This window comes from Dicentrarchus labrax, unplaced genomic scaffold, assembly GCF_905237075.1.
Source record: "Dicentrarchus labrax unplaced genomic scaffold, dlabrax2021, whole genome shotgun sequence".
Lineage (NCBI taxonomy): Eukaryota > Metazoa > Chordata > Actinopteri > Moronidae > Dicentrarchus > Dicentrarchus labrax.
The window spans coordinates 6,734,005-6,758,833 of NW_026136719.1; the positions used below are offsets into that span (position 1 = coordinate 6,734,005).

At 40.0% G+C, this 24,829-nt stretch overlaps 2 protein-coding genes across 2 annotated transcripts in view; one reads left to right on the forward strand and one right to left on the reverse strand.

The window, feature by feature from the left end:
• The window catches only part of lrp4 (low density lipoprotein receptor-related protein 4), a 561,339-nt gene that overhangs the window by 259,202 nt on the left and 277,308 nt on the right, over positions 1-24,829 (reverse strand). The gene's annotated exons all lie outside the window — the stretch shown is intronic.
• The window catches only part of LOC127351684 (protein kinase C-binding protein NELL1-like), a 234,698-nt gene that overhangs the window by 96,870 nt on the left and 112,999 nt on the right, over positions 1-24,829 (forward strand). The window lies entirely within an intron of this gene.

Below are 24,829 nucleotides of genomic sequence, written 5' to 3' on the forward strand. Positions count from 1 at the left end.
AGATTGTGTCTCTAAGCTGTCATTAAATGTGACCATTATATCCTCATTAATGTTTTAATGTGCAGCTGAATGGCAGATGAGGTTATTTACTTGTAATCAGAGGGCTGTTTGATGAGGGACCATAGGATTTAAACAGAGCCCAGCTTGAGCTTTCTGTATTGCATTCAGTCACCTGGTGCAATAATTATTCTCTCCCTCTTTCTTTAGCTGAATACCTAATTATTCTCAAAGGAATATTTAGCTGGGATATTGTCAAAACTTTGTACAAGTGCACAATGTTGTGAAAGGTTTCATTGATCTTTTTCTTCCCATTAAAACACAAATTGGACTTTTGTCCACCCTCAATATATTTTTGGAGTGTATTTTAGATATTGTAGCCTGTAATTCTTTGAAACCAAGGCTAATTTGCTTACAGTTGTCTTAGCTAAGCAGATGATAAATTTTTATTGTTTGTATATCTATTTACGATGAAGAGGTTTTGACTTTTGGCACCACATTTCCTATTATTCTTGGTGTAATGCAAACAGCAAGTGTAATGTTGCTTTTTGAGCAACAAATCAGCAGCAGATCAGGTACGATCTTTTCCCTAACATATCCAAGTAGGGTTGTTTTAGTGCCTTAACCTGACCAAAGTGCAACTGTTTCACAACATTAACCATGCAAGCTTTATTTTGAAAGTCTAAGTGGACATTACATACATTGCTGACTTGGAGCTAAATGTGGAGCCCTGTTCATCCAGAAATGGCCCTGGCGCAGTACCTACAGCATGATAGTTTGCAGCGTAGGGCCAATGACCAAGCAACTGTATTTGACAGGTTGGGAGTAAGAACATGTTGGTGTATGATATCTGTGTGTTCGAGTCTGACTGATTTATGACAATGAGAAGGAGGGGTGGAGTTTTAGATGAAAAATGTTTTTCTCTGGTGCTAAAAGTCACTGAAGCAGCAGCATGTATCTGCCTGCTGCAACATGTATGATGCAGTCCTGGTTTCTACAACGAGCAACAGACTGTGGTGAATATGTTCTGCCTTATCTCAGGGAAAGCAGAAATGTGTCTGCATATGCAGAATATTCACACATGTAGAAACACAAACATTGGCACACACTAATGATGGTCAGTGCCTCAATAGCCGGCCCACTAAGGCCTGTGTGTTTATTTGCTCCATTAAAGATGTATTACTGCATATGGGCTGCATCTTTCTAGAGTAAAAGCAGGGGTGGAAAGAGCACTTGGATATGCGACTCAAGTAAAAGTTCTGTTACATTAAAGACATTTTACTCAAGTAAAGGTATTAGGTGTTAAAATGCATTACATTTTTGAGGGGAAGGTAAGGGGGGGGGGGTTGAAGGAAACAAATGTTTGATCATATATGTTATACATATAAAATAACATCATGATGCTATAAAATTAATTATATTAAATGTCAACACATACAAACAACATCAGAAACATGAGCCCTGATGATCAAACCAAGAATAAAATCTATTTTTATAGACTTTGCAGCCTGTGCAAACAACTGATTTACTGACGACAGATCAATTGTAAATAAACAGACTTCATCATTGTATCCTTTTTAGAAATAACCAGGAACAGAGAACAAAACTCAGACTCTTAAACTAAAATCTAAAATGACTTGCAATAGATAAAAAAGCCTGGACACTTCCGGCGGGTAGAGTATGCATTATGAAGCCACATAAACTAAATAGCCTGAATGCATTGTTGTGGATTTTTTTTATTGCTTTGTACACTCGGCCAGTGAACATACATATTTCACGTGCATTCTCCAAAATGTCAGTGTCACCTCTCTGGACATGAAGCTCTCTGGACTCAAGAAGCTTCTTCTCTGCTGCTCACAATTTATAAGGACTTTTGTATGTGACTTTTGTTTTTAATCTGTAACGGATGCATCTTGAAATGTAGCAAAATAATAAAAAGTACTTAAAAGTAACGATTGTTAAAAGTACAACAAAAAACCAATGCCTTTCATAGATTAATGACCGTAAATGTAATCTGTTACTTCCAGCCTTTGATTTAAGAGATGAGACCAACTGAAGGCATCACTCTGAACAGTGGATGATAGCTGCTCCTCCACTCTCTTACATGGGAAAGTGCTTACTAATCCTAGAAGAAGCCTGGGAGAAGGCAGTGGTTGCTATCGATTGGTCTTGTCAACACTTGAACTCGAAGGCTACAACAGGGCTTACTGTCAGCCTTCTGCTGCTGGCTCTGCCTTAGCAACAACATGTACACATAAAGGCGATAGATAAGGTTTCAGTTGTAAGGGAGTCCACATGAAATGACGTGTATATAAAATATACACACATTACCTAGCTGTGCTCCACCTTCCAACTTTCATTGTTTACTGTGTATATTTGTATCCAAAGCCCATCTATTAGAATGTAGTGAAACAGAACTATCGGTATCTTGGGATCACAGATGTTATCTGTACAATCAGATAAATCCTGTGAGACAGGAATACTGTGAACACTGTGTTAAAGCACTAATTACCATTGATAAAAAGCACTGACTACATTGTGTCGGTTGTGTTCCAGCTTACTAGCTCAGTGTCAATCCACCTGACCCTGCTCCGCTCAGCATACTGTACTTTTTCACATTTGTGCTCACAGGCTTATCATAGGTTTATTGTCCCCTTGTTTATGCTGTCAGTTATTCTGACATTCTTAGACTCCCAGCAGATCTACTGTATCCTCTTTCAGCTCCAGAGGACACAGACATTAAGGCTGTTGTTGTTTCGCTGACAGCTTGTTAATGAGAAAGTGAAAAAGGTCCTTTATTGTTGAAATACATTGGGGTTGAGCCCATTCTCAATAAAGCTCCAAATAAAGAAAGTGCTACACCTGCTGATGTTGAGAATAGTTGCATCAGCTAAGGGACAAACAACATAATACACTGTTCACAGCTGAGTGCTGCAGGGACCCTACTCCCAAATGGCCGGTTGTTACCACAGAGGCTACTCTCTATATCTTTTCCTATGGCGGGTGAAATCCCAGCATGGGTCTAATGTTGAGCCAGAGTGCACCCAGATAGTGCATATCTTTCTTTCACTGCCTATGTTCTCAGCTTTATAAGGCCCTTTTTTCCCCCCAATATACCCAAATGATCTCCCTCTCTGCAGGAAGCTTTTTTTTTTTTTAACAGCCTCTCAAGTGCCTCTTCTGTGCACTTCTATCTCCTCCATGTTTCAGATTAAAGGCCCTATCACCACAGCGCGTCCTTGGAAATGTTTATGGGTGAGCACATTAGAGAAAAGTCAGAGCAGTTAGTAAGACGCTCGAGTCGAGTCAAGTGTTTTAACATATGCAGACTTGGAGCTTATTTCCATAGAAATGGTCTCAGGAGGTTATTGTGGAGAATTCTCCTGCTGTTAAGAACCCTCATGGGTCACTCTACCCACCTCAATGTCAGCATTAGCTCCTGTTGTACCCTGTAACTCTTCAGCAGCTCTTATGTGTCAGTCAAACACTGACTCACCCTAATTTTAAGGTTAATTTGATTCACCTACTTAACCAGCTGTGTGTTTTGTTTGGAGTACAGTTGCATAGTCTAATTGGGCCTAATTACCATGTATTTGATCAAACGTGTGCTTTGACTTCCACTCTACTTCACATTGCTGTCTATCACCGGCTAGGGCTGCATTCTGCTGCAGTTATGTTTGGCCACAGTTTTTTCTGCCATGGGTAATAAGATTAGAGCCCAGTGTGAGGCCGGCACATGAAACCTAACAGAGCTATTTCTGTTTGTTCAGCTTGCTTTCATTTAGCTTCGGAGCAGGCAAACTCCCTGGGTTCGGGGGCTGACTCTCTGATGTGTCCCCTTAGCTAACAGCCTCTGGGGAGGCACTTTATGATGTCCCTGATCTCTAGTCAGTCTCCACCGACACCACAGAGCAGATTTCGGCTCTTCCTCTCTTCCTTGCTCTCTTTCTTTCTAGCTTCTACCACTCACTGATAATATGCCGTGACTTTGGTGCTAATAGCATCACAGTTACTGCAACTGGAGCCGAACACACTTCAGACATCTTAGTTGATGTGTTGACAGATTCTGCGTGGTGCAAGAGAAAATACAAGCAGTGCAAAAGTGAATATTTTCATTAAAGGGACATTGTGTAGGAATTTCTCCCATCTAGCGGTGAAATTGTATTTTGCATTCAAATGAATAGTGCTCTCTAGTGCCTCGCGTTTTCAAATGCATATTGCAACTACGGTAGCCGTTATGTACCAAGAAGCCTACCTGTCGAGGAGAAAGCAGGCAACTTCAGCGTCCCTTTGAAAGTCTTTCTCCTTCATTAGCTGTTTCCACCTGGGAAAAGCTACCCCGATGTTTACCCTCGTTTTTTGAATTTGCCGGTCACGTTGCCTTTTTAATTCCCTTTTTTGCTTTTTTGGCGCATGGATTCCTTCTCCTGTGGCTCGGCATAAGTATGATCCTCTATTATTAACTAAAGTACAGTGCAGACTTTCAAATGTGCCGGGGCAGTGACAAGCGCCTCTCACTGATCTCCTTCTCTGTTATAGCTGGTTTCAGTCACGTGACGCTGGCTCTGAACGAAAACGCGTTGTGGATTGGCTAGACAGGTAGGCTACTGCTTTATGTCACCTCGGCAATTATAGTTTTTCAAAATGGCGAAACGACTTGGAAGCCTCCGTGGACTTGCCCGTCCACTGTATATACAGATAAGAAATTCTTCTCTTACGAGGATAATAATCATTAGCAGAGGTAATTTTACACCAATGAGGACACATTTATGAATGAAGACATTGATTTTAGCTAATAAAATACTTAAAACACTACACAATGTCCCTTTAAGAAATGATCAAACGAAATATGTTACGTCTTGTGCAGCTGCAGCATTTGGTATCGCTTTGATGACATTGTATTATATGGATGGGTCATCTGAAATACTGTAGCCCTAATTACGTCGAGTTGCTTTAATTAAAAGGAAGCTCAATAAAATCGCCTAAGAGCTAACTATCAGTGCTACCAGTGGATACAGCCATATCAGTCTGAAATCTGGCCACGCAGTGTTTTACACAAAATCTATAGAGTGGGTTTGGCTGTGGGTTTTGAGAGACTGTAATCAATTTCTTGTCCGTTTTGCACTTGGTTGTCACAGAAGGTGAACAGGAAAGATCACCTTGGCTGTTGATTACACACTAATTTGAAGTCACTTTTTTTAGCAAATTATCCACACATCAGTTTCTCTCAGAGCAAAAATGAATGGATAAAAATTACACAACACTTTACAAAAAAGCAACATATTGCAAAAAAAACCCCAAAACAGATTTATCATAGAAATCAAATAAAAAAGTCTGCCAAGTTTTCTACATATAAGAGTATCCACCTTGGTTAGATTGAATGTTCATGCTGTGAAAACTGTGTCTTTACTAGTTTTGTCTGATCCTTCAAATAAGCTAAACTTTTAATTTACAAAGCAAACCTGATGAAGCCTGTGTCAAAAAGTTTTGTTACACTTGTGTGATTTGATTTGATAAATATGATCATATGAAGAATACTAGCAAGAGCCTCACAGTGTGCAGTGATTTACTGTTATTTATTTATTTTTTTTTTTTTTGCTGTTTGAGTTTTGCTGTTGTCAGCAACTGGAAGGACAAGCAATTCTACTTTGTTGATCAACTAGTTTTCTCTTAATATGTGTCTTGGTAGTGAGTGTGACAACCATGTAAGCCACTTTTCAGACTTATTCAGATCTACAGTAGCTGAAAAAGATACTGAATATCTTGCTAATAAAAACCAAGACCAGTAATCTTGAAACACTCTTAACAACCTAATGCATATGGTGCTATAGTGATTTCTTACCTTTTCTTATGAGAAATTACTTTCACATATTACGCTTTTTTTTTTAGATCTTTTGCTCTTTTGTTTCGTTTGAACTTGAGATTTCTGTGCCTCCACTCCAGCACAATGGAAGTGGATGGACTTTTGCTTAGAAACTCAAAAGCATTGAAAGCTTAGATTAGAAAAGTTCAAGAGAATATATTATAGACATATTTCCAGACTCGGTGTCACAGTTACTCTTGATAATGTACAGACCTCACTTTGGACAGTGTTCAATAGCAATTTTCAATGCTGTGAGAACGTTTGCACCTGAATTCCATTCACCTCCATTGTATTGGGATGGTGACAGGGATCTAAAAACCTCAGCAGGTGAAACCAAAACGATCTGCTTCATCACCAGGAGGTGAAAAGGTTATTTTTGTAATTTGGGAGAACTGACCCTGTAAATGTCATTGTTTTGGTTGTCCTTTAAGTTATACTGTATTCCCTCCTGAAGGCTTTGGTTGCTGGTTTAGTAAATGCTTCCCATATTGTGTGTCCTCATGTCCTTAGTCTTGTTTGCTGAGATGTTCACAGCAGATAACGTTGTATCCATATCCCGTACACCCGGGAGGATTTAGGAAGTCATTTGTGGAGGATTTTACCCATCTTGTCTCTCCATGTTGCTGAAGCCGATAGAGGTGCTGTTATCACATTTTTGCAGATGAGCTGAGATGAGCAGGGCATATGGCTTGTGGGTGGTACTGACCGACACACTGACTGACAGACAGTCATGCAGACAGACAGACAGACTGAGATTTATGGTGGTGGGAGGTTGTGGCTACAAACCGACATAAATACAGACGGATCCCTGGGAGTGCAAACCTGCAGGAATCATATCCACAGAGGTTGGAAGTGAGCTAATCAAGGGCACCGCCTGCCTGCAGAGCTTCCACAGTAGGTTTGAAGGTGTGTGTGTGGTGTGTAGCTGTCCTGGGTTTTCAGATAAGCTCAGGAAAACATGATGCGTCTCTACCCAGAGTGCAGCACCTGCCCTTATGCTACAACTAATCCGCTAAAACTAACAGCTTCTGCTTACTTTTCCCTGCTGAGTCTGGTCACACATAACAATGCCAGGAGCCAGAGAAACATCGAAATACACACGTATAATTTGTTGAAGGTTTTACTCATCTTATATCACAGACCACTTCATTGTCTAGTCATTACTATTAATGTTCTAAATACAGCGCTGATGAAAGCTAATGTGATGTGCACTTAGAGGTATAAGGCAAAAGAAAGTGACTTATTGATTGGGAGCAGTTTAGATAATCCTCATTTGTCCTTATTCAGTCTTTGATGATGGGAGCAGTGTTATGCGTCTGTATTTTGTGGCATTGGCGAGCGCCGCTGGCTGAATTGACTCTCACTCAATGGCATTAAAGAGTAATTGGCTGTTTTTGTGCTTCTGCAAATCAATCAGGTTCTCTGTAGGAACTCTACCTCCGCCGTGTTAAAACAAGGAAGTAATGACAGGGAACGAATGAGCAACAGCGTCTGCTCCTCTTCAGACTTTGTGACATTGTAGAAAGAGGGGGTTGAAGTGGGGTTAGCTGTGTGTGTGTGTCTGTCTGTCTGTCTGTGGGGTCGACACAAAGAAGAAGACAGACAGCCCGTAAGTAAGGTAGATAAAGACAAGGACAACCTTAAAGGCAGCAGTACAGGCCTCTGCAGACAATCTGCTGTGAGCTGTGCCCTTCATAAAAAAAAAAGTTTATTGGTTTTGTGTTTGTTTTGCCAGACAAAGCACATGCTTGGTAATCAATTTAAAAGTCCTAGACATTTCTACCAGCACCTAAATACACAGGAAGACAGGATGGTACCTGTACTTTAAAATGTGATAAAACCCCCATGCTCTTAAGCCTTGTAAAGAAAGTATTTAAGAATAAACTGTAATCTATTACAGACAGTTCCCTGTTGATGATTCTTGAACTGTTCTTTGACAATTTAAGTCAATAAATAAAAATAATTGGCATAAAATAAAATGGCATCCATTCTGTACTATCAATACTTCTGTAATAAGTATAATAAGTATAATTCAGTTGGATTGCACAAACATTTTATCAGATTTTTGTCAGTGTGAATACATATAGAACATGGCCTCAGGTCTAGCATTTTGTGAAATATGCATATTTGAGTTAGATGAGCAAATCAATGCCATTCTATATCTGTCCAGTAAATATAAGGCTACAGCTGGCAGCTGTTTAGCATAGCTTATCACAAAGACTGGAAACTGGGGAAAGAAGCTGGCCTGGCTCTGTTAAATGGTAACAAAAGCTCTTTGATTTGATTTTTAACTGAGTTGCCACCAAAATCCAAATCCAGCTGATCCACAGGTCAAGAGATATTTATCTGCCAAATAATAGCCAAATCCAGCCAGTAGGTCAATGGTTTTATCCCCCAACCAGCACGATAAATCTGAGTGGGAAACGTGAAACAGCAGTGCTTGCTTCTCCTCATCCCCCTCATCCCCTGCTGAAGTGCCCTTGAGCAAGGCCTCTAAATCCAAACTGCTCTAGTGAGCTGCTCACTGGCCAACAGAGTAGACTGTGGTTGTACTGTGCATTTTCCAGGTGTATATTCATGCAACTTTCACAGCAAAACTACCCCTGTTAAAGCATAATTGTGGTTTATTACAACTTGACTTAAAGTTGAGATTACATAAAAGACATCACACTGTGCAAGAAACACAACGAACCAGACAATTATGGGTTTCAGACAAACCCCCAGGTTAGCTTGTTCGGAAGAGAAAACAAAGGCAAACTGTTTAAAACATCTATACAGTTTACAGACCAACTTCCAGATTCAACTTTGACTCACCGTAGTAATGCTACAGTTAAGCAATTATGCTGGTGAGTACAGTCTTATCACAACTGACAGAGACACCGACCAAAGCTACAAAAGATAAGATCCCACTTGAACTAGTATTCCTTAAATAAAGGGTACAGAAAAGCATCTTCCTTGCTAACAAACAAGCATGCAGACATGCAGGGGTAAAAATAACAATAAAACCCCCTTTTCACTGCATAGACAGAGATAATGAAAGAGAGGCAAGTGTTGGAAAGTACAAACAGTACTGCTAGCCAAGCTCTGTCCATGGTGCTGAAAGTCTGACAGCCTGAGGAGAGCTTCTCTGTGAGCAGCGGGTGGATTGACTCAGCCTACTGTGTAACACTGGCAGAGGTCTGCTGGAGTCACAGTGGGTGAGCACTCTGGTAAAAGGTCAGTGAAAGACCTGTAATGAATTATAGTCATTTCACTGAACAACAGTGTACTGTGTGTCTGTGTACTGCTGCTCCTCTGAGTCCCTACTCTTCCTCCCTGTCCCACTTCTCAAACTCTCTTCTGGGTGGCATCCATCTCTGCCATCTGCACTATACTGACTGCATGTGTTCCAACACAGCCAACGCTGTCCTTGGCACGCTCCTTTCCCTCGGCTCCCATTCCTCATATGGTTATTTATCCTTGCTTATTCCCATTCAATTTCCTGACAATTTCTGAGCTGTAGGGGATTGGGGTGGTAATCCTCAAGCCAGAGGGCTTGCTGGCTGGCTGCTCTGCATAGTCTATGGGCTAAAGTGTTCACATTTTCATTGGAATGGAGCCTGAAAGCTCCCATGCAAGCCTAAAAAACTTAGTTGCTCCAAGTAACCTAATGGGAGTTAATGCAGTTTACCTAAAGGCCTGTTCAGTCTCATTAGCATGGATTGGTGTTTTGCCTCAAGTGTTAAGACTTGCTATGCCCTATTTTCATATCAGCTAGATTGTGATATGTTATCAGACTGCCAAAGTGATTCTCTGAATTTCAATTACAAAAAATTATTTTTCTCTAGAACACAGCAAAGCAGGCTATCCTCCTCCTCATATCATGCTGCTGAGAAAACGTCTAATTACGGCAAAGATGATATCACTACCGCAATCTTTTCTTTTTACAGCAGACAGATCTTCAGAAGATACTTTGACTGACAAATATCAATTTAGGTAGCAAGATTGTTTTTATAAAGCTGAGGGCTCAGACATCTAAACGTATCTCACAGTCACAGTCTGTGGCCTTTTCATTTTAAAAATGATGTAGGGCAGCATCAATCAAAGAACTGTGTTTGCCCCAATTCAGTTGCCATCTCTTTTGAAGGACACTGCCTACAGAAAGTGGACAGATCTTGCACTTCCTTCCTAAAGGAGTTTAAAGAACAGGTTGTGACATTGGGCAGTGTACCAAGTCATTCATTAACATACACATGGATTACTAAACTGTAAAACCCTAATCCAGGCTCCTAACGGGAACTAAGTGTATGTCTGGTTCCCATTATTTAAACTTTGTTTTGGCCCAGTTTGTTATACATTAACCACTGACTAACACAGTTGTCTACTACTTGTTGTTGTCTGATATACTTCCTGACTATTAGAATTGTCAAAGTGCCTGAATGAACCCATAAACATGTGAATGGACACTGACAAGAGCACAGGATACTTTGACTGTATTCTCTTAATTCAGAAAGACTATTTGGACTTGGAGGAGGGAGGACAGACCTTGTTGACCTGGTACAACATATTCAGTCCTGAAAGGCAGACTTCCAAGGAGTCAGTCGCTGAATTAGGACACAGTTACTGAACACAGACAATCTAAAAGAAATATCACTTTATGTTATTTCCTGTGTGTTTTTGCTGGAAGGTGAAGATATGGCTTTGGCCGAGTCTGGAGACCGACAGACGTTCCTCCTCAGTCCTTCTTTCAGTCATCCCCAATCCGTTAATTACAGCAGAGACCGCAGGGACTAATGATCATGTTCCACAGGGTGGTAATGACACAATTATGACTGCGAGGACATCAGTCATCCCCACTTAGCTCAGACAGTGTCCTTGGCCCTTTAGACACATACACATGCACACACTCAGACTAGTGAATAAGACAAAAACTCAGATGACTAAGTGTCATTGAACTAAATTACTCTCTTACACAAAGTTACTGAACTGACAGGGCTTTTTGAAAGACAAGATTAGTATCCACTGCTGCACCAAGTGCATGCACAGGCTGTGATAGAGAATATGAATCAACAGCATACAGTACAAATCATTCTGTTCTGCCAAAATATACAGTGTATGGATGAATGAATGAATATTTTGCCGCAGTCGTCCTTTTTGGGGGAATGATGACTAGTAGTTTGTAAGCCAAGACTCTAAATTTATCTTGGAAGTTGAGCTTTGTTTGAAGATTGATTTTAGCTGTCAGAGTACATGTCAAGGATTTTCCCTTGGAGTAGTGATTTTCTGCTCAGCCCCAGAAAGCACGACAGCCCAGAGTGGTTTATGACCCAAACGTTCTGCCAGGCTGCCTTACATTCACACCATATTTAACTGCTGACAATTAAACCCGCCAACAACCTTTCGTTGTAACTGTCACAGCACTAATTTAATGCTCCAGTGCAACCCAGATGAGCTGTGACTTTTATAAGGAAGTAGGGATGATGCCACACACATCATGTCTGTAAAGAAACTGCATGCACAGAAGCAAAGGTCAGTTGGTCGTATTTAATGTTATCACAGTGAGTAACGTGTGTTATCCTTTGAAATATGCTTAAATCTTAAAGGAACGCACTGCATATTTTCAAAGTGATTTCCACATATTTGTAGCATAGACAGCAGAAAAAATGTCAAGCCTTTAAGAGTCCCTTTGGGTGTACAGTTGGCTGCCATTTTGACAGTTACTGAAGCTACAGAAATTTGTTTTTGTAGTGGGGCTTGCCTGGGGGAATCTAAGGTGTACTAGCATACTGTATCTGTCAATCAAGCAAAAATACTCCCAAAAAACTTATTTCAGCTTTAATATGTCTGTAATGAAACATTTAATTTGAAAATTAAAATCACACAGTAGAAGAATTGAGGCAATAATTTCTGGTGGCCAAACATGACTTTGTAGTTGGGACCTTTTAATTGATCTTAGAGGATCTGAGGCTCTTTTGAAGCCAGCATCCTGCAGCCATAAGAGAAAGTGCAGCTTGGACAGACTTCTGCTTTGGCTTTCAATGGCCTTATAAAATCTATATTGCAATTGGAAGCAGTCCAAACTATAAGTGGAGATTTACTCAAAGAACTGCTGATGAAACCTTGATGTCAAAAAACTTAAGCCAAATTTTGCCTTTTATAATGCTGATTGTAGCCTATATGCTGTATATTGTTTTGGACTGACCCTCTTGAACTGTGCAAGATGTAGACAAATGTTTCATATTTGTTAAGCGAGCACAAACAGTATATTTGCACAAATAAATCATCCAAGGCTAACATTCTTTCTGTCCTCTGTCTGGATTCTTTGGATATTGTGTCCTCTTCTATCTACTGCTAAAGTAGTCTCTCATAGCCAGATCTCTTCATTTTAACACTGGAGAAAGGTCTTACTGAACCCATTATCATGCCAGCAGTGCCCCTGCAAAATACTGTTGGGAGATAGAGGAAGAGAACCAGAATTCCACCTAAAATTGTCGGGCCAATGGCAGACTAGCACCCACAACCTACTTCCTGTGAGCCATACAGCTAACATGAATCTGGGTCTGAATGTGTTTGCGTGCTTTTACTGTCCTATTGTTAGTGCTTTATAACAGAAGTTATCTCAGGACACTTTTCAAATAGAGCAGGTCTAGACCGAACTCTTTAAAACATTAATTACAGAGACCCAACAGTACCACCATGAGCAAGCACTTGGCGACAAGGGCAAGGAAAAACTGCCTGTTAAAAGGCAGAAACCTAGGACAGATCCTCCCGCTCTAGGTGGGTGGTCGTCTGTCTCGACCAGTTGGGGTGAGAGAGAGAGAGAGAGAGAGAGGCAGAGAGAGAGAGAGAGAGAGAGAGAGAGAGAGACAGACAGACAGACAGACAGGTGCACAGCAACAACAGTATTGGCAATGGCAATCTAGCAGGACCATGGCAGGAGGCTCCACCAGGATCGACAAGAACCTGCGAGACGAGAAAGCACAAGAACTACGGGGAAGAAGTGAAGTTAGTAACATGCATTAATGGAACATGAATGAGTGCAGAAAGAGAGAGGAAGGCAGGATCTCAGTGTACCATGGGATTCTCATTCCATTTGCAGCATTGTTGTCCTATTCTCATTGTTAACACTGTATAGGTATACAGCTCTACTCTCCAACTTTAAAAGTGTGGCATGTTTTTTTGGTGTCAACAGCACCAAGTGCAAGAAGTTAAAGATATTTCAACTTTGAACTCAACTGTGCCACGCTTCAAAGGGGTTTACAATAGTCTCATAGCAACAGTGGGAGCCTCATCTAGTGCTTCCCCAAAAATATCTGCCAAGCGCTCCCAGCTATAATACAGATGCTCAAAGTACAAAGGACCTCAACTCCTGCACACCTGTTGCCTAAAGCATGTCAACTGTGGCTGCCTTTGAGGAGTATAGTTTAGCCTGGGTGTAGCAGTTCAGGCTGCCAGCACAGTAAGGGAAGAGCGCATAGATTTATTCAAGGTTTACATGATCAAAGCTGCGTGTGAGGCACTTATCATTTATAATTCAGGGAAATCTTGCTTTCCTTCATTGTGTAGCAAGTCTCGCCCTCTAACGGAGTCCAGAAGATACAGGTATAGGGAAGTGGAGATAATTATCTGCTATTTGCTAGTTCTAAGAAAGGTTGTCTGTCGTAGTTGACTTGCAGTTTCAGCTGTTTGTCGTGAATCACCTGTTATGTTATAGGTTTAAAACTGAGAGTTCCAAAGCACTAACAACAGGTTTAGCTCTTTATTAATTACCACATTTATTAGTATCCTGACCAAAATTAATTAAATTAAATAGATTTAGTTATTTATGTGGAAGAACCCTTTGTGGGATATCATTTACTTCATTCATAACATCAACTACATGCTTTTTTTAAAGTTGTAAATGCATATTTTGTTTTACTATTGGCTTAATAAGATGCATAACTACAGACAGCTTGAGATGGCTTAGAGAAGTTCAACTTTCTAAAAAGTGAACTTATGAGCAAAAGTAGTTCATATTAAAATAATGTTTAATATTTATCATTTTGCAGATAGAGATGATGTATTACAGTGAGTATATCTGATAACCTTGGAATGCTAATATTGGAATTAGTTTATGTTTACCATCTGTGTTCATGCAGGTTGCCCAGTGAGAGATATCAGAGCATTAAAAAAAATCCCACAAGCCCTTCTTGTATTTACCACCGAGGGCTAATTAATGATTGAACTTTCCCCCAGTCTTCTGCTTTTTCTTTTTTTTACAATAAATCCAAAATGACAGAACATGGTGTAAAGGGGGAGGTTAAGCATGTAATGGCAGGTGCTGAGCTTAGTGGTCGAATGTTGTCAGTGGAAGGTCGTCACAAGGGAAGAAACACAAACCTGCGTCTTCTGTTTGTGTATACTCTCCCTCCTGATAAGGCTTTTAACTTTCACTTCTCAAGCTGGCAGATGGCTGCATTGAAAGGTTGAGTGTTAATAAAGCACAGCTGGTGGAGTTTTGGTTTGACCTTCATGTGATGAACGTCCTGCAGCGAGTGGTGAGGAACTCCCCAATGACACATGTGTAACTCCTCTGATGGATGACGTACACACCTAACTAGTGTACAAACACACACACAACGCACACGCTGGTGTCAGACATTTCTGTGCTATTTGATTGACATTGTAAAATACTGAATTCTTTACTTTTGTACTCATACCTTTGGACTTATGCTGGATGTCTTCCACAAGGAAAAGTGTGGTCTACACCAACACAGTTATGCACAGTCCCACATGGACGTTGCCCAGTTACATTACAGTGCATTCATTTGGAATACACTTTTTCCTTCAATACACAATAGTTTTGGGTTTAGCATGTCATTACATCTGCGGCCTGATCTGATATCCACTCAGCATCAACATCTACTGGAGCAGTGCCTTGCTCAAGGGCAACCAGCAGTGTTGGAGAAAACACCACCACTTTCTCAACCCAGGTTTATCTGGGAATCAGACCCTCTAAATTTTGCAGGTATTTAGTAGAATAGGTTTAGTGACTCTCAGGCACCCTCCATTAATAGGTAATTGCCATCAGTAGCTGCAACTTTGCCAGTTAATGAGGCCCAAGGTAGGAAATAGCAAATCTGTATTCAAGTGTTCCCTGTATGTACATGCTGGGGTTTTGACTTATTGGAATGCTGGATGTAATGCATTTAAAAAAAAAAAATTGATCTTTCATAGTGTGCTGCGTCTGAGCCAACAGTGATGAGCCAGCTGCATATATTTCATATATATTCTGTTCCTTTATAATGACAATAAATGACAGCACAAAAATAGACATAGGCCTCCTTTTTTCTTGCTGAAAGAAACCATAAAATAATGTGTTTCTACCCCAGAGAATCTCCGTCACATTGGTAGTGGGCAGCATGACTGAATATCTAATAAAAAGCCAATATTGGCACAGAGAAAATTTGCTGTAACTTTAATCAGGACTTCTCCAACATGCTTCACTAACACAACAGGCCGAAGTTGTGACTGAGTGTCAGAGTGGCTGTGTGAGGAGGAGGTGAGCAGGCACAAGGACAGCTGAGTGACTTGATAATTGAGCCTTGGGTTATTCACATGTTAGATCATTTAATGAGTCAGACAGCAGAGAGGGTATCCTCTGCTTGGGAGCTGTTGACTTCATTAAGAACAGTAATGGTGTGTAATGATGTGATAAGGCTTTAGCCTGTCAGAGAGCAGCAGCAGGGTGTTGACACTCAACACCATTAACATAATGACAGGGCACGTAGTGTTTTTAGGGCATATGCTGTCCGTCTAAGCGGCCGAGCTCGGGGTCAGTGATCAGGTTGACGCAATGAATAATGTGTTGAGAGGTTTGTGCCGCTCGTTTCTCTTGGTGAAAAATGTTGCCACACAAAGTAAATCGACTTCACCGCTCAACAAACAAATGTCAGGACTTACAGATGTTGCAGAAAGTTCAATGTTGTAACCCAAATGGATATTCAAAAAATATTTTATTCAGCCATCCATTTTATGTACCTGTTTCTCATCTTTGTGGGCAGGTTGCAGCCCAAACAGATTGCCAGTTAATCAGACAAACCTTTTTGACCGTAGAAACTTTTCCAGGAACTTTTAGGAACTCCTCAGTTCTGTCATGAATTTCACTGTTGGGAGTTCCTGCTCTCCAAAAAGTCTTTGCTCGAGAGGTAGTACTTCAACCCAGGTCAAAAACCAGTGAATAAACAAACACACCATAGCCCTAATTTGTCATTCATTCAACCACCGTGCCCCCATTTTTTTTAATGAGGCACAATTACTACTGTTATTCAGGAGTAGTAGGAGGAGGGTTGAGAGTCCAGAGCCAATCCCAGCATGCACTAGGCAGAAGGAAGAGATCAAAATCTATGAGCCATTAACCACTTGGCTTCAGAGCCACCACTGAAAATGCTCTCTGATATAGAAAAGTAAGGTAATATTTCCAAATCCAGTGAAAATATTGGATTAGCGATGTGATATTAACACTCAAAGTGAGTCTATTTTGTCTGTAGACATTAAATTTTGTCACAGACGGAGCTTGCTCTACCTTGCTGAAGATTATTAATCTCCTGTGAAATGGAAACAAAAGTTTGCCTTCCTGATGCTTCTGCTTTATGGACTGAGATATGAGATTCAGTGCCTGCAGAATTGCTCCCAATTTAACGTTCAGAGGAAAACCAAATAATGTCTGTGGTTGTGATTGGCAGAAGGTTAAACAGTCTCTTATCTGCAGACACAGGATATATAATCACAGAGGGATGCTCACATCACTTCGCCCCACCTGAGAGGCTGCTCTGTCTGTAAAGCCTCTGCAAAGGGAGCTATCAGGCTATTAATCACAGGCAGAACAGCGGCATAGCTGCCACCTGGATGCTAATTCACATACAGCTTCCATCAGACCAGAGCTGGATCAGTTCAGGGCTCACTCTGCCCTTCACTTTATGAAACATCCCTGCTTAGCGTTGCTTAACTCAGATTCTGCCTTCTTTATCAGTCTCTATTTTTCTTTTCACCCAGCTATTATTAAAGGGATCACACACAAAATGTCAGGGGCAACATTAGCACACACAGGCTATTCTGTTGCTACTGTAATTTGGTTTTAAGTCTGTGTATGTATATACCTTTCATTGCAATTTAATATATACTGAGTAAGCTCAGGCTCTGATAAGAAACATTACTAATGAAGAGTTTCATTATCATATTTATTTAACCTGCATTTCACCTTGCTGCAGTTTCCCACTAAATGATGCCCCTGCATCCCACTCAATTTTAAAATAAAGTACCAAATCCCTTTTGACATAGTAGAGACCTTCATACAGTAATACCCCAATAACCCCACTACCTGAACAAATGAGCACATCATTTGATTCTTCCAATGTGTCTCACTAACTTTCAAGTAAATAGCCTCTAGAAATGTATGTATATTTTACACACTGACACATTTGTAGAGACAATTTGTTTACCATCTTTGTGAAAGGTAATTGCCAAGATTTGAAAAAAGGCATAATTGCTCGCATTATCGCAGATTCTGCCAAACCGGAATTCTATAACAATGGCAGTGAAGAATTTGCTAATACAATACAAATAATCTATTATACTCTTTTGGGATTATTTATTTAATTTTTGTCATTCTCATACAAATGCCCAGACAGCATTGGTTTACAGGACATTAAATATCCTGTAGCAGTGCCAAAACAACTCTTGGCTTGGAGTTGTGTTTAAGGAATGGAGCCTAAAACACAAATGCATGCCAAGTGTAACATCTTTATATTGTTTATTTAAATTTAAATATATAAACCCTAAACATATAGGTTTTACCTGACCTAAATCATATAACAAAGCTTTTTTTCTCCAGGGAGAAGTTTACTGTAGCCCACTCATGTGTATATGAATAAAGATGACCTGTTTATGTATGTTACGAAACTTAAATTGCTATTTAAATACATATTTTAGCAAAACCAAACATCAAAAATCCCTATGTGCAAAGTTTCAATCAGGTATACTAAAATGTATTGAATCATACAAAATTAAGATATCACCTCACAAGACCATGGATGTTCGTGCGAAGTGTCCCAATTAAAAATCGTTACACTTAAAAATGTGATTCATCATATTAGCAGCTTCTCAAAGAACAATAAGCAGCTGCAGGATAAAGAAGCGTTACTGTCCTGCTGTGTACTGTACATACCGTGTTTGCTGTCAGGTTTAAAGTAATGCTGAGATATGCATTGGGGTCCATTACCTGACTTAAACAGCAGGTGTGTTTATCAAAGTGTTGATTACTTACGTGATAATGAACAAGAATTGCTGTCAGCAGATTTTATTTACTCATGTCACATCATCTTTCTGGGTCTAATTAGAAGGGTTGAGAGCAGTTCTCAGTTTCACGCCTTTCTGTGAGGACTCGTGTTGATACAAACACAGACACACACACACACACACACACAAAGCAGCAGCACAGAGTATATGATAACCTTCCAGGGCACTTGTCTAACCTCTTGCAGATCATTAAACCATCACCGCTGTGTATTTCTGCCTTTTTAACTGTAATTTTAAGGGGCATGGAGAACTCTAACAAGCAAAGACTGAAATTCCATGTGTTATTTCCACACTGTTGCACTGTTGAAGAATCAAACTGAAAAAAACACCCATATTATTTTCTCTCATTTCTTTCAAACACAGTGAATCAGTCTGAATATATGAGTATTTCCTTAATAATGTTTAATATCTCAATCAAAATTTAGATGAACTGGCTTTAGGCTGTAATTAATGAGTGCCGACCTTACATCTCGCGAATACATGTACAAACTTCGACCAAGTTACCAAATGATGATGAATCACTTTAATGATTATGAAAAATGTTATGTTTGCAACACTCCAAATGTACCACATCATTATTTTACATATTTAGCAACACTGAATCATGTCTGCAAGCATCTCCTCCAAAGTGCTGAAATTATCTCAGCTCATTCCTGTAAAGCTAAAATGTTTAGTAAATGTGATTATCTTTTGACTCTTCTTAGATACTCTATTCTTTTAGGTTTTACAGATGTATCCAACACACCCAATTTAACACTGTGTATTAGCATTATATGACATTACTTCAAAATGGTGTCCTATATTTAACCAAACCCAACCCTCCCACAACTACCACCACCAATAAAGAAACTTCACACAGGTACTTTTTAAAAAATGTATTCTATTTTTACAGAAGACACAAAGGTACAGAACTCAAAAATCCCATCCCCAAACCACATATACAACATCCAAAATAGTACTGTGTAAAAAACACACAGAAAAACATCACAGAAGAGCCAGTTTGAATTATCTTTAGCAGAGTTAGAAAGGTACTGAGGTAAATTAGAGGTACTGATATCCTTAACAGTTCTGTTCTTGCTTTGACAACATGTCCATATAATCCAAAATCAAGAGCCAAATTGTAGCTCCAAAGCCCATTCAGCTATGACAGGAGAATGAGCTATAGAGGTCACTGCTTTTTATTTTGCAATACATAAACTACAGTACTGTATTTGTATAAACGTAGAAAGTTCCTGAAATATGAACAAACAATTGTAAGGTTTGGATCCAGCGGTAAAGTAGTCCCTGTGGTAATAGTCAGAAATAAATGTACCAAAAAATATATAATAAAAAATATTTCTGATCATTCAAGTTTGCACTGATGTAATTTGAATGTAGTGAGGTAGTGTTGATGAGGTAAACTGTAATGAGTCAGTGTGTTTATATTAACAGTAGGTTTTTTCAGGTAGGCTGTTTGTCCGTGTAAACATCCTGGTTTCAGAAAGCCTGATGAAAATCCATATTCTGAACAAGTATTGTGCTACAAAAAAACACTGTATACACATTTCTCAACTTGAGCCACTATTGTGGATGTTGTAGGCTAAGATGAAGAAACCCATTCCAACTGTGACTGTTAAATCCAACCAGAAACTAAAGTTGGTTTGTCCTCAACTGCTGGAGGTAAAATAACTAGAAATGTCAAAGATTAGCTGTCTGTATAAGATTATTTGTTGACAGCTTACAGTCGATAATGAAATTTAATAATCGGTTGTGGGGGAAAGAAAGCAGCAGCACTACTGCGGCTGTCTGTCTCGTGAGGTACTTTGTGCACTGTATGACAGACAGAACTCAACCGGAAACTATTCGCTCATGTCAGAGAGGATAATCAAATACGTTGAACCTATTAGATTTGTTTAAACCAAATAATCAACTGTTTTTTTTGGCCTGTTTTGACAGCACTAATAAAACGCATGCCTGCACCACCAATACAAACCCAAACCTGGATTATGACAGAAACAATGAGATGAATAACCAGTAACTTGTATGTTTTATGTAAACATTATATTCCAAAAAAGATGAAAACCAGGAAGAAACTCATAATGGTAAATGCAAACACTCTGTGGTCTTCTGCATCAGTTGTTATATTCAAGTATGATTCCTCTTTCTCCTTTGAGTTACAGTATACAACCCCCATTCATTCGTAAAGAGTACATTCTTTAAATAAATCCACATATGTCCTTCCCATATGTAGCAACATGACCACATTTATGTATCTCAGGTTCAAGGGTGGTTGTAATGAGGGATCTTAGCTGCAGATTCAATTCAATTCAATTCAATTCAATTCAATTTTATTTGTATAGCGCCAATTCATAACAGAAGTTATCTCAGGACACTTTTCAAATAGAGCAGGTCTAGACCGAACTCTTTAACATTAATTACAGAGACCCAACAGTACCACCATGAGCAAGCACTTGGCGACAAGGGCAAGGAAAACCTGTTAAAAGGCAGAAACCTAGGACAGATCCTCCGGCTCTAGGTGGGTGGTCGTCTGTCTCGACCAGTTGGGGTGAGAGAGAGAGAGAGAGAGAGAGAGAGAGAGAGAGAGAGAGAGAGAGAGAGAGAGAGAGCGACAGACAGACAGACAGGTGCACAGCAACAACAGTATTGGCAATGGCAGTCAAGCAGGACCATGGCAGGAGGCTCCACCAGGGTCCATGAGAACCTGCGAGACGAGAAAGCACAAGAACTCCGGGGAAGAAGTGGAGTTAGTAACATGCATTAAAGGGACATGAATGAGTGCAGAAAGAGAGAGGAAGAGAGTAGCTCAGTGCACCATGGGAAATCCCCCGATAGTCTAGGCCTATAGCAGCATAACTAAGGGATGGTTCAGGACTCACCTGATCCAGCCCTAACTATAAGCTTTATCAAAGAGGAATGTCTTAAGCCTACTCTTGAATGTGGTGAGGGTGTCTGCCTCCCGAACCACAACTGGAAGCTGGTTCCACAGGAGAGGAGCTTGGTAACTGAAGGCTCTGGCTCCTGTTCTACTTTTAGAGACTATAGGAACCACAAGTAGCCCAGCATTCAGAGAACGTAGTGTTCTAGTGGGGTAATAGGGTACTATGAGCTCTTTAAGATATGAAGGGGCCTGACCATGAAGAGCTTTATAGGTGAGGAGGAGGATTTTAAATTCAATTCTACATTTTATAGGGAGCCAATGCAGAGTAGCTAGTACAGGAGAGATGTGATCTCTTTTTCTAGTTCCTGTCAGTACTCGTGCTGCAGCGTTCTGAATTAATTGGAGCGTTTTAATGGACTTATTGGGGCAACCTGATAATAAAGAGTTGCAGTAATCCAGCCTTGAAGTAACAAATGCATGGATTAGTTTTTCTGCATCTGTCTGTGATAGTATGTGTCTAATTTTTCTAATATTACGTAAATGAAAGAAGGCAGTCCTAGAGGTCTGCTTTATGTGGGAGTTAAATGACAAATCCTGATCAAAGATAACTCCAAGATTCCTGACAGTGGTGCTAGAGGCCAAGTTAATGCCATCTAGAGTGACTATATCTTTAGACAATGAGTCTCTAAGGTTTTTGGGGCCAAGAACAAGAATTTCGGTTTTTTTCTGAGTTTAACATCAGAAAATTGCAGGTCATCCAGGATTTTATGTCCTTAAGACATGTTTGTAATTTAGATAATTGATTAATTTCATTGGGTTTGATTGATAGATATAACTGCGTATCATCTGCATAACAGTGAAAGTTAATGGAGTGATTCCTAATAATGTTGCCTAAAGGGAGAATATATAAAGTAAATAGTATTGGTCCAAGTACAGAACCTTGTGGAACTCCATGACTAACTTTAGTATTTATGGAGGATTCATCGTTAACATGTACAAACTGAGAACGATCTGATAAGTATGACTTAAACCAGGTTAGGGCAGTTCCTTTAATGCCAAATTGATGCTCAAGTCTCTGTAAAAGAATATCATGGTCAATGGTGTCAAATGCAGCACTAAGATCTAATAATACAAGTACAGAGACAAGTCCATTGTCAGAAGCAGTCAGAAGGTCATTATTAACTTTAACCAGAGCTGTCTCTGTGCTATGATGAACTCTAAATCCTGACTGAAAATCCTCAAATAAACTATTGTTATGTAGAAAGTCACACAACTCTTTGGTGACTACTTTCTCCAGAATCTTAGAGAGGAACGGGAGGTTAGAAATCGGTCTATAGTTGGCTAAAACCCCTGGGTCAAGAGTGGACTTTTTAAGAAGGGGTTTAATTACAGCTACTTTAAAAGGACTGTGGTACATATCCTGATAATAAAGAAAGATTAATCATATCCAGTAAAGAAGTGCCAATTAAGGGAACAACTTCTTTAAGCAGCCTAGTTGGGATCGGGTCTAACAGACAGGTTGATGGCTTCGATGAAGAAATGATTGAAGTTAACTGATGAAGATCGATAGCAGAAAAACAGTCTAAATATACATCTAAGTTTACATTGACAGAAGTCCCTGAACTTGGAGAGCCACTGATAACTGTTGATGGCAGTTGGTGATTAATTTTTTCTCTAATAGTAATAATTTTATTATAGAAGAAGCTCATGAAGTCATTGCTACTTAAGTTTATGGGGATATGTGGCTCGATAGAGCTGTGACTCTCTGTCAGCCTGGCTACAGTGCTGAAGAGGAACCTAGGGTTGTTCTTATTTTCTTCAATTAGTGCTGAGTAATAGGCTCCTCTGGCATTACGGAGGGCCTTTCTATAAATCTTAAGATCATCTTGCCAAATTGAGCGATATTCTGATAATTTGGAAGAGCGCCATTTCCTTTCAGATTTTCTAGCTTTTTGTTTTAACTGGCGGGTTTGGTGGTTATACCAAGGTGCTAGTCTCCTATGTTTTAATAATTTCCTTTTTATAGGAGCGATAGAGTCTAATGTTGATCGTAGTGAGCCTGTAGCACTATCGACAAGATTATCAATTTCAGAGGGACTAAAGTCATTATAGGACTCTGTTAAATTCAGACATGGCATTGAATTAAACACTGAAGGAATCTCCTCCTTAAATTTAGCTACAGCACTGTCAGATAGACATCTGCTGTAGGAAGTTTTGCCTAATGGCTTATAATCTAATAGTATGAATTCAAAAGTTACTAAATAATGGTCAGATAGGAAAGGGTTATGTGGAAAGGCTATTAAATGTTCAATATCAATGCCATATGATAAAACAAGGTCAAGAGTGTGATTAAAACAATGAGTTGGTTTATTTACACTCTGACAGAAGCCAATTGAGTCTATTAATGATATAAATGCATTACTAAGGCTGTCATTGTCAACATCCACATGAATATTAAAATCACCTACAATAATTACTTTATCTGATTTAAGGACTAAGCTTGATAGAAACTCTGAAAATTCAGATATAAAATCAGAGTACGGTCCAGGAGCGCGGTACACTATAACAAATAGAACTGGCTGCAGTGTTTTCCAGTTTGGGTGAGAAAGACTAAGAACAAGGCTTTCAAATGAATTATAATTTAGTTTAGGTTTAGGGTCCATTAAAACGCTCGAATCATATATGGCTGCCACTCCACCTCCTCGGCCAGTGCCTCGAGGAATGTGAGTATTAATATGACTGGGGGGGTGGATTCATTTAGGCTAACATACTCCTCGTGGGACAACCAGGTCTCAGTAAGACAAAGTAAATCAATATCATAATCTGATATTAATTCATTCACTAAAACAGCTTTAGAGGACAGAGACCTGATATTTAACAGCCCACATTTCATTCTCTTATTTTGTGCTACTGAGGAGTTGGTTTTAATTTTTATTAGATTTTTATGTTGAACTCCTCTTGTTTTTATTTCTTTAAATAGTTTAGGTGGTTGGGGGACAGACACAGTCTCTATGGGGTTTTGGGTGGGTGACTGTTCTAAAGAAAGCGCAGAGAAGTGTGTAAGACAGCAGCTCTGCTTCCTGGTCCTAACTCTGGACTGTCAGGTTTTAGAGATAAACTTCGCCATATTCCTAGATAAGAGAGCCGCTCCATCCAAAGTGGGATGGATGCCGTCTCTCCTAATCAGACCAGGTTTTCCCCAAAAAGGCTTCCAGTTATCAATGAAGCCCACATTGTTTGCTGGACACCACCGACAGCCAGCGGTGGAATGACGACATGCGGCTATACATGTCATCACTGGTCACATTGGGGAGGGGTCCAGAGAAAACTACGGTGTCCGACATTGTCTTAGCATAGTTACACACCGACTCCACATTAATCTTAGTGACCTCCGATTGGCGTAAACGGGTGTCGTTACCGCCGACGTGGATAACAATCTTACTGTATTTACGTTTATCTTTAGCCAGCAGTTTTAAATTTGATTCAATGTCGCCCGCTCTGGCCCCAGGGATACATTTAACTATGGAGCTGCCAATAACCAGAGTTGGTTCCTCAGCGGGTGTGTCGCTGAGTGGGGAAAATGTATTAGAAACGTGAAGCGGTTGGTGGTGACCTGTGGGCCGGCTGCTCGGGAACTACCGGGGGAACTACCGGGGGAACTACCGGAGGAACTACAGAGCTAACAGAAGCTACCTTCGGTCGGACCGCACCGGCTACCGGGGGCTGGCTAACTATAGCGGCTAAAGATATCTCCGTGGTGCGGTGCCGTTCCTCTA